The sequence below is a fragment of the Dromiciops gliroides genome, chromosome 3 (genome assembly GCF_019393635.1).
Source record: "Dromiciops gliroides isolate mDroGli1 chromosome 3, mDroGli1.pri, whole genome shotgun sequence".
NCBI lineage: Eukaryota > Metazoa > Chordata > Mammalia > Microbiotheria > Microbiotheriidae > Dromiciops > Dromiciops gliroides.
This window is the reverse complement of record NC_057863.1, coordinates 214,007,049-214,024,056: the sequence shown is the minus strand read 5'-3', so window position 1 is coordinate 214,024,056 and position 17,008 is coordinate 214,007,049. Positions and strand designations below refer to the sequence as shown.

At 38.3% G+C, this 17,008-nt stretch overlaps 1 long non-coding RNA gene across 1 annotated transcript in view; it reads right to left on the bottom strand.

The window, feature by feature from the left end:
- Positions 1-16,833, bottom strand: part of LOC122748730 — a 71,864-nt gene extending 55,031 nt beyond the window's left edge. Inside the window, exon 1 of the long non-coding RNA XR_006355638.1 lies at positions 16,487-16,833. This is a non-coding gene — a long non-coding RNA (uncharacterized LOC122748730). The remainder of the gene's footprint in view (positions 1-16,486) is intronic.
- Positions 16,834-17,008: the final 175 nt, after the last annotated feature.

The window sequence follows — 17,008 nt, the reverse complement described above, 5'->3', positions numbered from 1 at the left end:
TCTATAATTTCAAAATTTATAATAATTCAGTAATTTATTTCATTGCACTTCAATTGTGAGAATATAAAATGTATTTAGGAAAATGCTTTTAAAGACAGCATTATTTCTGATGTCTGTGCCTATAAGGCCCCTCCCCCTCTCCCTCTCTCAGCCATATGAATAAATGTTCTCAATCAGTACTGATTAGAGAAATGCAAATTAAAACTACTTGGAGGTACCACCTCACACCTATCCAATTGGTTAATATGACAAAAACGGGAAATGATAAATGTTGGAGAAGATGTGGGAAAACTGGAACACTAATGGACTGTTGGTGGAGCTGTGAACCGATCTAACCATTCTGGAGAACAATTTGGAACCATGCCCAAAAGGCCATGAAACTGTGCATACCCTTTAACCCAGCAATACCAGTACTAGATCTATATTCCAAAGAGATTATAAAAAAGGGAAAAAGACCCACACACGCAAAAATATTCATAGCTGTTCTTTTTGTAGTAGCAAAGAATTGGACATTGAGGAGATATCCATCAATTGGGGAATGGCTAAACAAGTTGTGGTATATGAATGCAGTGGAATACTATTCTGCTATAAGAAATGATAAGCAGATGGATTTCAGAAAAACCTGGAGAATTACAAGAATTGATGCTGAATGAAATGAGCAGAACCAAGAGAACGTTGTACACAGTATCAACAACATTTTGTGATGATCAGTTGTGAAAGACTTAACTCTTCTCAGCAATACAATGGTCCAAAACAATGCCAAAAGACTTATAGTAGAAAATGCCCTTCACATTCAGAAAAAGCACTATGGAGTCAGAATGCAGACTGAAGCATACTATTTTCACTTTTGTTGTTGCTTTTTTGTTATTGTCCTTGTTTATTCTTTCTTGCATTTTTCCCCACTTTGGTTCTGTTTAATGTGGAAATATGTTCAACATGATAGTAATGTTTATACAACAATTATCAAATTGCTTGCTGGTCTCAAGGGGGAGAGAAGGGAAAATGGGAAAAAAATTTATAAATCAAAAATATCTTTACATGTAATTGAGAAAATTAAAAATTAAATTAAAAAATAAAAATAAAAACAAAAACAAACAAAAAAAGAGCCAACAACCAGGAGCATGGCTCTACCAAGCTGTGAAAATTGAAGATGAGAGGCCATGCCTCTTCTAGGTCCCAGACAACAGACTGGGACTCCCACAGGTCATTACCACCAGGCTGAGGCTATACCTAGCTCTGATCAATGAGATGAGACAATCTGGGTATTAACACCAGATCCAGACTGAGCAGAATGGAGACACTCCCAGCCTTATACCACTGAGGGCATGGAAGGTAGGGAAAAGACTCTCACTATTCAAGTTGTGGATAACATTGGTTCAATTCCTAAGGACAAAATCAAGGGTGATCTCTGTAACCAGGTTTGTCTGTGGCAGAAGTGTTGTTCCAGTCCTGCCTATCTTCAGTCTGAACAATAGGCATCTCTTTAGTTTGTGACTCGTGGATCCCAAATAGTTGTCTCCTCATTGAGAGAACACAATATTCTCCAGCACAATTGCTGACCATATCAACATCTTTGTCTGGTTCAGAAAAAATGGATGTGAGATTTTTCTCAAAGTGCCCCATTATAGACAAACCCCTATTCCAGGTCTTCATACCTTTCCCTAGCCTTTCCTTCATGCCTTCGACTCAGATCCTGCACCCCCTGGGTTTCCAAAATTCACCTGGATTGACTACATATTTGTCAGACATCACCAACCAGAGGAAAAAACTTCTCTTGGACAAAAGCCATTTGTGGAAGAAAAAATATCATAGGTGAGACACTCAGGAGAGAGCCGAGGGACCCATTTAAGGTCTCAGAGAAATTTCAAAGTAGGAGAAAACCAAATTAAAGTAAAATCCTTGAAATTGACTTCTTTTATGTCTTTCACACTCCATCTGAGTTTATGGCTCAATTATTTTAATAAATTAGGAAGTCACTAATCCTGTCTTTGCCACAGAGATCATAAGGGCCATAAGGGAAACTTTAATGGACCCTTTTAGTCAACAATCATTAAGTACTTAATAGGTGTCAAGCACTGTGCTTGGCACTAGGTATATGAAGAAAAAAACTGTCTTTGCCTTTAAGGAGCTCACATTCTAATGAGGAAGGACAATAGGTAAATAAACATACTCATGTTAGCAGAGAGAAAAAGCCTCCCTCCATCTTCTCTCCTTTCATTCTGTATTTTCTACCTCTAGTAAGACAGATGCTACTCGGGCTTATAGGCTCCTAACAGGAGAGAAAAGCATTTGAATACTTCCCAACTAGCTTATTGCATTATTGTATATTAATGCCTCCTCTTCATAAGGCTGTGCTATAAACACTCCCATAGCATCAAAAAATAATTTTATTCAACAGTAAATTGGGAACTCAAAATGACAGTTAAAGAAAAGTTACTCTTTCGGTGTTTTAGCATTTCAAAATATCAAAAGATTCATTATTTCATTGGTGTGACAACATCCTTTAAACAATGTTTCCATTTGGACAAACTAAATAAAATAACCATTTTCATAGCCATACTAAGACAACAAAAGAGGATGGATGGCACATGAAATTGCAGGTCTCTCAAATTCGGCTTGCTTTTTTTCCCCAATATGTTCAACCTTCAGCTTTCAAATTTATTCTATTTGTCTGCACTTCTTTCTGGCTTTCTCTTCTCTTTTCTGTATTAAAAAAAAGTGCTTCAAGTATTCTCTTCCCTTTTCTTTTCTTTTTCTTTTTTTTGGCCAACCTATCCCTAAATCCTCACCCTTCTACTTCTCTCCACCCCTCCCCACCAAAAAGAAAATAGAATGTCCCCAAAACAACTCTTCACAGGCAAGGAAAACAAAATCCTTTAGCAGCTTCATCTAAAAATGTATATATTAGTCTGCATCTTGAGTCTATTATCTCTCTGGCAAACAGTGAGAGAATGTTCTTCATAATAAATCCTCTAGGATCATAGAAGGTCATTTAAGTGATTAGAGTTCTCAAGTTTTTCAAAGTTGTTTTTCTTTATAATACCATTATTGCATACATTGTTCTCCTGATTCTACTCACTTCATTCTCCATCAGTTCATAAAGGTTTTCCCAGATTTCTCTAAAACCATCCCTTGTCTTCATTTCTTATAATAATATTCCATTACATTCATATAGTATAATTTATTCAGCCATTCTCCAAGAGATAGGCTACTGCAAAAAAAATGTAAACAGTTTAATCTTATTGAGTCCCTTATGATTTCTCTTTCATTTTTACCTTTTTGTGTTCTTCCTGAGTCTTATGTTTGCCATATTTTCTATTCAGCTCTGGTTTCTCATCAGGTATGCTTAAAAGTACTCTATTTCATTAAATATCCTTTTTTTTCCCTTAAGGATTGTATCATTTTGCTGGGTATATTATTCTTATTTGTAATCCTAATTCCTTTACCTTTCAGAATATCACATTCCAAGCCCCTCCATACCTTTAACATAGAAACTGCTAGATATTCTGTTATCCTGACTGTGGCTCCACAATATTTGAACTGTTTCTCTCTGGCTGGCTACAATATTTTCTCCTTGACCTAGGAGCTCTAGAATTTGGCTATAATATTCCTAGGAGTTTTCATTTTGGGATGTCTTTCAGGAGGTGATCAGTGTATGCTTTCAACTTCTAGATCTAAGATATCAGAGAAATTTTCCTTTATAATATCTTGAAATATGATATGTAGGTTCTTTTTTTTAAAAAAAAAGTCATGGCTTTCAGGTATTCCATTATCATAATTCTTAAATTATCTCTCTTCAATCTATTCTCTAGTTCGGTTGTTTTTCTAACAAGATATTTCACATTTTCTTCTATTTGTTTTTTTCATTCATTTGACTTTGTCTTATTGTTTCTTGATATTTCACAGTCATTAGCTCCCACTTACTCAATTCTAATTTTGAAGGATTTATTTTCTGCAGTTAATTTTTGTGCTCCCTTTTCCATTTGGCCTATTCTGCTTTTTTTTCTTTTTCTTTTTTTTTGCAGGGCAATAAGGGTCAAGTGACTTGCCCAGGGTCATACAGCTAGTAGGTGTCAAGTGTCTCAAGCCAGATTTGAACTCAGATCCTCATAAATCCAGGGCCGGTGCTTTATCCACTGTACCACCTAGCTGCCCCGACCTATTCTGCTTTTTAAGGAGTTCTTTTCTTCAGTGAATTTTTGTGGCCTCTTTTACCATTTGACCAAGTCAGATTTTAAGATGTTATTTTCTTCATTATTTTTTGTACCTCTTTTACCAAACTTTTAATTCATTTCATAATTTTCTTGCATAACTCTAATTTATTTTCCCATTTTTCCTCTATGATGTTTATCTCTTTCTTTTACTATTCCATGAATTCTTGTTAGTCTTGGGTCCAATTTGCTGCTGCTATAGGTACAGGGATAGTAGGCAAGCTAAGAAGGAGAAAAGTTGGAAGATTTCACAAGGAGGAGAGGGACAGTGTTGGGGTACAAAGGTAGCTATAATTGTAGCAGAATTAAACAGCATAATTAGTTGTCTTTGAAAAAGACAAATGTGACTTATTTTCCTGTCCTTCAATTAGTTGGTCATATATCCCTTAGGGGTCAGGCCATGGCTCCCATTTGAAGACCATTTTATGACTATGGACTCTAAAAGTGAAACCATAGGTATCTTTGACTTACTGGTAGCTCTTTAGCTTACTAACTGGAATTCATTTTCGTATCAGAAAAAAAATTGGTATGCGAGTCTTGTATCAGAAGTTCTCATAACATGCAAGATCCAGGTTCACTTTGGGTAATTTCTTACTTCTCTGACCCATAATCTTTACCCAGAAAATCAGGGAAAATCACTGCCTGATATCATCCAATGAACTGATATCAAATTCCCTGGAAAGCACACAGCTTATACAAATATGTAATTAATTGATTTATTAATTATTTGGTCAATTAATTTGCATTAATCAACACAAATTAATGTTAATGTTTATTAATACATACTTTTCATCAATGCCAAGTAATGAAGGGAAATTTAAGTGAAAGATTAAAGAAAATGTAACTCATGATGGTACCCTTAGAAAATAAAGGCACCTAGCTGTGTGATCATGGGCAAGTCACTTAACCCCAATTGCCTCACAAAAAAAAAAAGAAAAAAAAAGAAAAGAAAGGCACTTTCTATCAGCAATCTTCTCCTAAAGATCAATATAGTCTCATAGGGCAGCTAGGTAGTGCAGTGGATAGAGCACCAGCCCTGGAGTCAGGAGTACCTGAGTTCAAATCCGGCCTCAGACACTTAACACTTACTAGCTGTGTGACCCTGGGCAAGTCACTTAGCCCCAATTGCCTCACTAAAAATATATATATATATATATATATATATATATACACACACATATATAAATATATATATAGTCTCATAACTTATAGTCCACAAGTACCTCAGGTTTTGCTTTCCAAAGAATTCCTCAGTTATTCTAGCAAAGAAAGACAAGCATTCTCCCATAGAGCTCCTCTTGCAATTCTACATATATCCCAGCAGGTGGCATCAGGAATCATTATCAGGTATAGCCCAGTCCTCTGCTGGAGCTAATCTTTCTATTAGTAGAATAAATTTAAAGATCTTGGAGCTAATTTAAGCCATTTTTCAGATGATGAAACTGAGGCCCTGCTATTTGAAGTGAATTTCCCCATCCTTACTTTCTTGGGGTGCTGTTCCAATACATCCCAGGGGAGGAATCTAAATGGGGCTGATCTGGTGGGACTAAGAGTTGGGATGTGAGCAGGACAGCCTGATTATGTATATGTGCCTGTGACACTCACCCACTCAGAATGAAACTGAGACAGGCTTGAGCTAAAAATGACTTTTTACAACCCCTTGAGGCACAGGCACTTTAAAATAGTCCATGATTTGGGGGACAGATAGGTGGCACAGTGGATAAAGCTCTGGCCTTGGATTCAGGAGGACCAAAGTTCAAATCTGGCCACTTACTATCTGTGTGACCCCGGGCAAGTCACTTAACCTTCACTGCCCCACCAAAAAAAAGAAAGAAAGAAATTCCTTGACTGGAGGGAAGAGGGAAGAATAAAGAAAATGAAAGCAGCAAGGAAGGTCCAACAGCCTAAGGGGACCTGGCAAACAGGGGACCTGGCACAGTAGGCACTGGCTTTTTTTTTTTTTTGCAGGGCAATGAGGGTTAAGTGACTTGCCCAGGGTCACACAGCTAGTTAAGTGTCCAGTGTCTGAGGCCGGATTTGAACTCAGGTACTCCTAAATCCAGGGCCGGTGCTTTACCACTGCACCATCTAGCTGCCCCGGCACTGGCTCTTAACCTGGTGACACAGTAGAGCAAACATTAGACTTGGAGTCAGGAATACCTGAATTCAGATCCAGGCCCATATACTTGTAAGTAACCCTGAATAAATCATTTACCCTCTCCAGTTTTCATTTTCTCATCTGTGAAATGGGGATAATATTGCTTTGTAAGGTTGTTATGAGCATCAAATGAATATGTAAAGCAGTATTATTATTAATTATTAATCTGAGGCCTGTGAGCTTTAAACAATATCTTGATAACTGTATCTCATTATAGTTGGCTTCCTTTGTAATCCAAATGCATTTTCTTTTAGGCATTTAAAAACATCATTCAGAAAAGAGATCCATAGATAGTCCAAGACTCCAAAAGAGGTCAATGACCTAAAAAATTAATAAAGATTAAAACCTTGGAGAAGGGAGTGGCCTAACTTTTGACTAGTTCACTGATATAAGCCTCTTAGGCTTATACATACATACAATGTATGGCTGAGCTGTTATACCCAATATATGTTCACTATTCACCAAATATAAAGGGAAACTAGTTGGCTTGGGTTTTTTTTTTCTTTTTTAATCTTGGGGAGTATAATGGTGAAGTTAGTGATCCTCAAAGCCAGACCAGGTCACTTTTCCCACCCCTTCGCCCAGGCATTGGGTCTAGGGAAAAACAGGAGTGTCTGTTGCTGGTGAATGAGTCAGGCCGAATTACTATGACCCCGCTGCTACTCTACCTGCTGGTGCATGGTGGGGAAAGGGCAGGGGAATGCACAATCTAGAACACAGCAAGGTAAATTATCCCGTCCTCTCTAAGGCAACTATAGGAAGGTGCTCAAAGTTAAAGTCTGGTGCTCCCTAGTGTTCACAGATAAATTTCACTTGTAGACATTATTATAGTTTTCATGGCCTCTTCTTAGAGCAAAGTCTCATATTACCCACATTTTAAGGGCAGGAATAGGATAAATGATATTCATTGAAAATAGCTTACCTAGGGGGCAGCTGGGTGGTGCAGTGGATAAAGCACCAGCCTTGGATTCAGGAGGACCTGAGTTCAAATCTGACCTCAGACACTTGATACCTACTGACTGTGTGACCCTGGGCAAGTCACTTAACCCTCAATGCCCTGCAAAAAAAAAAAGTTTACCTACTAAATATTATCTTAATGAGCATCACAAAGGAATACTATAAGCATCATCTGAAAATGCCTCTTAAATGTGTAAAGCACTTTGCAATCCCTAAAAACTATATAAATGCTAGTTGTTATTATTTATCGTTATTATTAATCTGAGATCTGTAAACTTTAAAAATATTGGGAAACAGAGGTTCTGGGTTCAAGTCCTGAGTCTACCACTTGAATTATTGCTCCCCTCTACTAGAGAGTAAAGGGGATGTGCTCTGCTTTGGTAGAGAAAGGGGCTCACATTATTGAAATCCTTCAAGTATGCTCACTGACAGCCAAGCAAAAGCATGGCCAGGACCCATCTAGACATTTAAGGGGTAGCTCACTACCAGTGTCAAGTACTTGACTTTACTGATCAATCTCAACTCAGCAATAGCTACAACCATTGGTCGCACTCTGCTAGTTAGATCATAAAAAACAGAAAAAATAGAAGTCTCTTTTAAAATTAGAGATGAGGGGCAGCTAGATGGCACAGTGGTTAAAGCACCGGCCCTGGATTCAGGAGTGACTGAGTTCAAATCCGGCCTCAGACACTTGACACTTACTAGCTGTGTGACCCTGGGCAAGTCACTTAACCCCCATTGCCTTAAAAAAAAATTAGAGATAAAACTTTTAATTCTTTTTTTTAATACCTCCTTCCCTATAGAAAAGCAATTTGGAGCATTTTAGGCCTTGGAAGCAGGAAAACCTAGAATGGAATTCTACTTCTTACACTTGTTTGCTAAATAACCCCATTTATAGCCTTTTAGCCTCCCAAAGCTTCATTTTTCTCATCTGAACAATGGAGATAAAAATATCTCTAGTACCTACCTCACAAGGTAGTCCTAAGTCTCAAATGATAATAATGTAGGTAGAGATTTACAAGTTTTAAATGTACATAGATTGCTTTTAAGGGCAGCTAGGTGGCACAATGGATAAAGCACTAGACCTGGATTTAGGAGGACCTGAATTCAAATGCAGCCTCAGACACTTGATACTTACTAGCTGTGTGACCCTGGGCAAGTCACTTAATCCTCGATGCCCTGAAAAAATCATTAAATAAATAAAATAGAATGCTTTTAAAACTTTGAAATGCTATATAAATTCCAATTAATAGTGTAATGTACATTGATATTATCCGATCTAACCTCAGGTAGCTATAGATGGGGAAGTGGATAGAGGACCAGGTCTGGAATCATGAGGACCTTAGTTCAAATCCAGCCTCCAGAAACTTGCTAGCTATGTGACCCTGGGCAAATTAGCAAGCAATCAGGAGAAGAAAAGTGGGATTGGAGTGAAGGACAAAGAAGAGACTGGGAATTGCTAAACAGAACCTCAAGTAACTAATACCTTGAATATTCTCTCTACAAGATCTCTCCTCAGTTCCCTTCTCTCCACTCACATGGCTACCAGTCAATTAGTAGAAGCCCTCATCACATCTCACCAGAAATATTGCGGCAGCCTCCTAATTGGTTTCTTTGCTTATAGCCTCTCCCTTCTCCAACCCATCATCCTCACAGTTATTGCTAAAATTCAGTTGTAACCAAGTCACTCAAATCTTAAAAAAAAATATTCATTGGTTCCTTATTATCTCTAGGATAAACTGCATATTCAAAGGATCATAGATTTAGAGGTAGAAGAGATTTTAGGGATCATCTAGTCCAACTATCTAGTCCAACTTGTTCATTTTACAGAGGGGCACAGATGGTAAGTGGTTTGCCTAAAATCATGCAGGCAAATACAGTCAATCCTCAACTTTGGGGGGGGGGACATAGGTGGGGGTAATGTCCTTAGAAAACGGCACTAAAGTAAAACACAGAATGTTGATACATTGAACCTATGGGAAATAAGGAGTTAGGTTCTCTTGACCACCAAAACCTGTAAACTTTCTCTAGAGCAAAGCTTCTTAAACTGTGGGTCAAGCTCCCATATGGGGTCAAGTAACTGAATGTGAGGGGGTCACAAAAAATTAGCAGTAAATGTTTGATTTGTATACCTATTTGTATGCCTATTTTATTAAACCTATATACCCGGGGTTGTATAAATTTTCTTGGGTGAAAAGGGATTGAGTGGAAAAAGTTTTAAAAGCCCTGCTCTAGAGAATGCTAAAAATATACTTTTCTGCATGCAATTCTTTATAACAAAACATTAATTCTGATAACATGTACTTTTCCTAACACTGTAACCACAAAATAACCCAGTACACAAAATAAAATTGGTAACAAGCAACACATTTTTTCTCTCATGTTAAGGGCTGTTAAGAGATCCCCCAAACTTGTCTTTTTAAGTTGCCATATTTTTCAGAAACACTGGACCCAGAGCATGCAGAAGGCCCTGAATGTGTCAAGGAAAAAGCTCTCCCTGAGTTGACATAATTTATTGATGTACCCCAAGATGGATTCAAGACGGGTGCCAGCTGGTCTGTGCCAGACCAGGATACTGCTTGTGCCCCTGGGGTCTTCTGCAGATAAGCAGACCCTCCTCTCTTCATTTTCACTCTTTTTTGGGAGGCGGGACAATGAGGGTTAAGTGACTTGCCCAGGGTCACACAGCTAATAAGTGTCAAGTGTCTGAGGCTGGATTTGAACTCAGGTTCTCCTGAATCCTGGGCTGGTGCTTTATCCACTGTACCACCTAGCTCCCCCACCCCCACTCCTCCTCTCTTCATAGTTTAGCAGTTTCCAAGTGAAAAGAAAGCAGCTTTTGGCATCACTCTGCCCCTCCCCATGGGGAGTGGTCTTAGTGTCCTACATCTTTGCTGCACTGTTCCCCCTCCCATATCACACCCCTTCCTGGTATCCCCTACTCCTTTTATCCTGTTATTATAAAAGTGTAAACTTCTGTAAAAACTACAAACCCCTTGGATACCCATGCATGTTCATTTTTCTGGTAATAAACCTGGTTTTCACCTAAGTCTCATGACGTTGGGATTGCCTGTTGACATTGGTAATTTCCTGGAATTCTGTGTCCATTTTTGCTAATATCTTGATTCAAAACAAAACACTGATTTCAGACAATATTCACTTTTCATAACACATGAAATCTACAGCACCATAAATATTGTACAACGAATAAAATTCTTAAAACTAAAACATTTTAAATCTGCTTCTCACCTTCCACTGTATCAGATAGTAGTGTGAAGATGTTATACTATATAACATACTGTTATAAACCCCTCTGCCTTGCCCACCCTCTGAAAAACCAAGGGAGAATTTGCTAGGATTTTAGTCACCACTGTCAGAAGACACCAACACTGGTGGGGTCTAAATATCACCTTAGAGCCTGAAGGACTTGAACTATACTTTTGGTGGTCAGCAGGGAGGGGTATAAGGGGGGAAAGAGGGCTTGGTGCGGAGTCAGGCAGTTTGGCCCTATCTGCCCATGGCAGATGTTACTGAATCTCACTTAAAAGGCCAGACTTCCCCTTATTTCCTATCACAGCTACCCAGAGATGGTCACGTAGCAGAAGTCTTACACCTTACATACAGAGTACCCTGGAGAAGTTAATCTGGCCTTACACATCAGTGGTTCTAACCCTGCAAAGGGTGGTTTGCTCATCTCTGGGACCAGTTAATTCATTATATGCAATTAAATTCTAGCTATTAAACCACTGGCAGGCAAATATACTTATTATTTATTAAGTTTTCTCCACTGTAGAAAATGGCTAAAGTCTTAGCCTCCAATGGCTTGTCTGGAAGATATTCTACCCTATACTACTTCTGGCATTCCACCTGTCAAACAAGAAATACAAGTAATATGAACTGATCTTGGTAAACAAAAGCTCTTGCCTCACCAAACCCCATGAGAGAAGACTTTGCTGATCCCCAAGGCAATATATTAGCTCTGCCCTCTTCCACCTCATTGTAGTTCAGTAGAAAGTACACTGACTTTGGAAGTGCTAATTTTGGAGTTCTAATCTTGAATCTGCCTGTGTGACCTTGATCAAGTCACTTAACATCTCTGAACCTGTTTCCTGAATTACCGAATTACCCTGTATTTGATAGTCTGTGCACCAGTATCAAACAATCAAAAAGTATTTATTAAGCCCCAACTATGGGGATACAAATACAAAGAATTTTTAAATAGTCCCTATTCACAATGACTTTATATTCTAAAGGAGACAGCAAATATATATAAAATATATAAATATTAAGCTAATAAATCCAAACATATGCAAAGTAGTTAAATACAAGGTAACTTGGGAAGGAGAACACTAGCATTTGATCCTGAAAGGCTCCATGCAGAAGATAATGCATGAGCTGAAAGGAAGAGAGGAACTGCACCTTTATGAAGTAGAGCTAAGGAAAGAGTGCATTTCAGACCCAGGGGACTTTTGGTGCAAAGGTATAGATAGACACAGGAAGAAGTTGGGGTTGGGGCATGGGGTTTGACAATCTAGTCTGGATAATAGAGCATGATACAGGAAATAAATCCAACAAACAAGCACTGTCAGAAGCGCAGAAGTTAGAAGCAGTTAGCTACTGGAAGTCTTCAATCAATTGATTTTTGATTTATCAGAGAGAACATTGACTTCATTAGCAAAGAGCTCCAGGGACAGCTATTGATCTTCAGGGTGCCCTAGATGTAGTTAAAGAAAGATGAAGTTCTCTTAAGGACTGTTAGTCACTGCTACCCACTCTGGCTCGAAAGAAAAGTAGAGGGGGGGGGCAGCTAGGTGGCGCAGTGGATAGAGCACTGGCCCTGGTGTCAGGAGGACCTGAGTTCAAATCCGGTCTCAGACACTTAACACTTACTAGCTGTGTGACCCTGAGCAAGTCACTTAACCCCAATTGCCTCAGCAAAAAAAAAAATAAAAAGTAAGAAAAGTAGAGGGGGCTTTGTACTGTTTTAAAATCCTAGTAGCTGACTTAAGGACTCCATTTTTAACCATTTTACCATGAGCTGTGTTATGATTGGACCATGTGCTCCTGAAATAAAGGACTGGACTGGTTTGTATACTTCAGAGATAGCCAGTGTGATGAGCTCTGAAGTCCTCTATCTAAAAAAGAACTTCCATTCACATTAAGGGCTAATTCCTTCTAAATATCTTTTTAAGGGTCATGGTTAATTGAAAGAATTTATAAATGTTATGTCCAAGTAGAGAAGAAATTTCCCTAATGAAAGAATGGTTAGGATCAATAGTCAAGCAATGAGCAGAGAAGCTGTTTAGTGTGTTATTGATATTCCTAAATGGACCAATAACCTTGAAGCCTGAAGCCTAGAGTTGTGACTTACCTGAAGCACAGGAGTTTTCCTCTCTCATGAGTTTGCCTGACAGGTTCTTATAAATATGTAACCACTTTCTACTGAGTACATTGCTGTGAGAGTATGGTCCTATGAATTATGTGCATTATGTACCTATTATCTCTGCAGTTTGCATTAAAATTGTAATATAATATTCTTTTGCCATATTGTCAAGGAAACAGTTATGTTTCAGATCTATGCATTCTTTGCCTTGTAAGTGGTTGGTTCTATAGGTAGAAAATATGTTGGATGGGGATTCAAGAATTAATTAGTGTGTTTCCCAAGAATAAGTGTATTTCTCAAGAATAAATGTATTTCCCCCCAAATAGAAACCTTGAGAGAGTTTGAACACAATCATGTAGTGCTGGTCTATCTATGGGAACTTTGATCCATTAGTGGAAGAGCAGATCAGAGCGAGTGAGCTAATCTAGAGAAAGAACAATGGGGTGCTGACATGTCTGGGTGAGAAGTATGAAGCCTTTACATAATATGTGTTTTGTCTGTACTCACTGGGTATCCCACTAATAAGATCATGCTTGCCATATTACGCATGGGAACATAGAAAATATGCAACACATCACTGTGAACAGTAGAAATTTAGCACCTGCTAAATACTCAGCAAGAAACAAATGGCTAGAATTATACATCAGAAACTTTCCATCTTTCATGGACCGATGAGACAAATCTCCATATTAAAAATACAGGCCCCAAAATATCCTAGAAAATTCAACCAATAGATTTTTCTGGAATTAGATCATTATAAGAGACTGAATTATTGCCCACAATCACCAGCACATAACATTGATCCATAAAAACTTTAGAACTATTAAAATTTATTTAGAATAGAGGCTTCCAGACCATACATTCATAATTACCAAGTTAAATGGAACAAAAATATTTTCAAATAAGGACCCAGACAAATAACAGAGAATTATACATTATCTCTACTGAACTGCTATTGGAGGATAAGGATGTTTTCAGCGAGCCTACAGAGGATAACCTTACATTTTAATACTTTTATTCAGCTACAAAAGGTATTTTATCCAGCTATATAATTGTCCATACAATATTCAATATTGAAAAAAAAAACCCTAAGATGTTGATGTGCCAGAGTCATTTCTACATGAACCTCAAAGAAAAAGATGAGAGGATTAAGATAATACTATATGTCTCCCTGAAAAATATTATGGTAAATCATATAATATGTGTAGATAAATGTATTTGAGTATTGTTGTACCATTAGGGTTATGGTTAAAATTCATGTTAGGCTACGGTTGGGTTAGGAAATGGATCTGTATGTTTACTGGTATAGAAAACTTACAGGTGAGGAACCCCTGTATGTAGGTCAGTACCCTGAATGATTAATTTAACATGGTTTTATTTGCCCAGAGCACTAAAAAGTTAGAATGTTTGCCTAGGAACACATAGCCAGTATGTATGAAAGACTATACTTGAAATCAGGTTTTCCTGGCTTGAAGTCTAGCTATCTACCACTCCATCAAGACGTCTTTAAGACATAATAATGAGACATTCATATAAAGGCAGAAATTCCTGTGAACCCATGGAGAGCAAAATAAACAGTACCAGGTGAACAGCATACACAATGACTACAACAATGTAAATGGAAGATCCTGAAAAAGTCCAACACTCTGTAACTGAAAAAGCATCAATTGTCCCCCTAAAGATAGATAATGAAATATGCTTCCCCTCTCAGATCAAAAGAGGACAAGTGCTCTATCCGTTGTCATACGGAGTCACCCTGACTGAGGTTTTCCTTGATTTTCTTTGTCCTTCATCTTGTGAGTGAGATTTTCCCCACCCCTTAGATATGTCATTTAACTATGGTAATAATCAGTATATTAACTAAAATTGTGATTTAATGTATTTAGATTTTTTATTAGTAGCTTAAGTCAATAATAATGGATTAAGTAACATAGATGTTAGATGGGCTATACACATATTACATTGAAATGGTTCTGCAACCACACATAATTATCAGCTAAATCCACAACTTTAAAAGGTCAATGACCAAGAATAATAACTCCTGAGCCAGATAGACCAATCAGGAATAGTCACCTACTGAAGTTGGTAGGACCACATACAGAACCACATACTTCAGTTGTGGCAGCATCTGCTGTGGCTCTTCCTCACTACTTTGCTTGTGTTTTGTGATTCTTCATTTAGATGTGAACTACTTTGATTGCATTATGTGGTTTTTCTAGCAGATATGCCCTATTTTGATTATGTTGTGTGCCTAAAATTAGTAGTGTATAAATACTTTACAACCCTGTAGGGGTATAAAACCCTGTGGATCCCTAGGCTCGGGGTCTTTAGGTCCTAGACCTGAGACCAGCTTTATTGTGAGACAGGATTCCTCTCTCAATAAACCTGTTTTCTACAGCTTGGAGACTTTACTGTTTCTTTTTCTTCGGATTTAGAAATTTTCACAACAATCTCAAAGAAGAGAGTTTAAATGAAGGTATTGATGCTCTAAATTACTATTGATTAGAGAAATGCAAGTTAAAACAACACCTCATACCTATCAGATTGGCTAATATGAAAAAAAGGAAAATAATAAATGTTGGAGAAGTTTGGGGGGGGAAAGTTGGAACACTGATGCATTGTTGGTAGAGTTGTGAACTGATCCAATCATTCTGGAAAGCAATTTGGAACTATGCCCAAGGGCTATGGGACTGTGCATACCCTTTGACTCAGTAATACCACTAATAGGTCTGTATCCCAAAGAGATCATAGAAGTGGAAAAAGGACTCACACGTAGAAAAATATTTCTAGCAGCTCTCTTTGTGGTATCAAAGAATTGGAAATTGAGAGGATGTCCATCAATTGGAGAATGGCTAAATAAGTTGTGGTATATGAATGGAATGGAATACTATTGTGCTGTAAGAAACAAGGGGCAGGAGGATTTCAGAGAAATCTAGAAGGATTTACATGAACTGATGCTGACTGAGATGAACAGAACCAAGAGAACATTGTACACAGTAACAGCAACATTGTGTGATGATCAACTTGGCTCTTCTCAGCAATTTCATAGAACTCATGATAGAAAATGTTCTCCACCTCCAGAAAAAAAAGACTTGTGGATTCTGAATGCAGATTGAACCATGCTATTTCTACTTTTTGGCTGGTTTTTTTTCCTTTTTTGAGGTTTTTCCCTTGTGTTCTGATTCTTCTTTCACAACATGACCAAAGCAGAAATATGTTTAAAGTGATTCAGATTTCTTTTTGTCTTGGAGAGGGGGGAGGGCAGGGAGAGTGGAACAAAAAATTTATAACTAAAAATCCTATGAAAACAAATGTTGAAAACTATCTTTACACGTAACTGGGAAATAATAAAATACTTTTATGATTTAAAAAAAAGAAACGAAGTTGTTGGAAAAACAGAGGGACAATGAACAAAGAGAACTAATACAACAGACCCCAGACCCCCTAGGACCTGCACTTTAATTCTAGCTCTGTCTTTTATTACCTGTGTGACCTAGAAGCAAACATGGCCTAAAAATGTTGGGGCTGGAGCGATTAAGAACTGCTTCAAATCCTGCCTCAGACACTTAGCTGTGTGTCCCTGGACAAGTCACCTAACATTTGTCAGCCTCATTTTCCTCCTTTGTAAAATGGGGATAACTGTGCAGCCACCTTTTTTTTGGCCATAGATATTGGATACAGGGCCTTGAGAGTAGGGTCCAGGTTTCTAGAAGCATTATCTTATGTATCTTATTACATATGCCTTTTGCATTAAAAGTGTAGTATATTATTTCTTACCTTCCTCCCACAACTGTTGTGAGGATCAAATGAGGGAACATATTTACTTCCTGTCACTTTTCTTTTCCATACTCATCATCCTCATCCTCATCTTCCTCATCATATGTCACTTTTCTCTTCGGGATTCAGTTTGTTATTATAATACAAGTCACTTCTCTTTAGGACTCAGTTTATTATTATTATTTATGATGATGATACAAGTCTCTTTTCTCTTCGGGACTCAGTTTCCTCGTCCGTAAAAATGAGGAAACTGGACCCGACGCCTGAGTTCCCCTCCAGCCCTAAGGAACCACGATCCTCTCTCTTCAAAGGCACGCTCCTCACCCGGCTGCCGGCTGGTGATTGATTAGGCAGCCTCCCACCTCGGGCCGAGGCCTATCTAGAAGACCAGTCCGCGGGCCCCCGCCTCTCGGGCCTCCAGCCCAGACCCCCCCTCCTTTATCTCCCCATAGGCGTGCAGCTGCTTCTTTATCTGTTGGTCCACCGGCCCAGCTCCTTCCCGTTCCCGCAGACGCCAGGGGC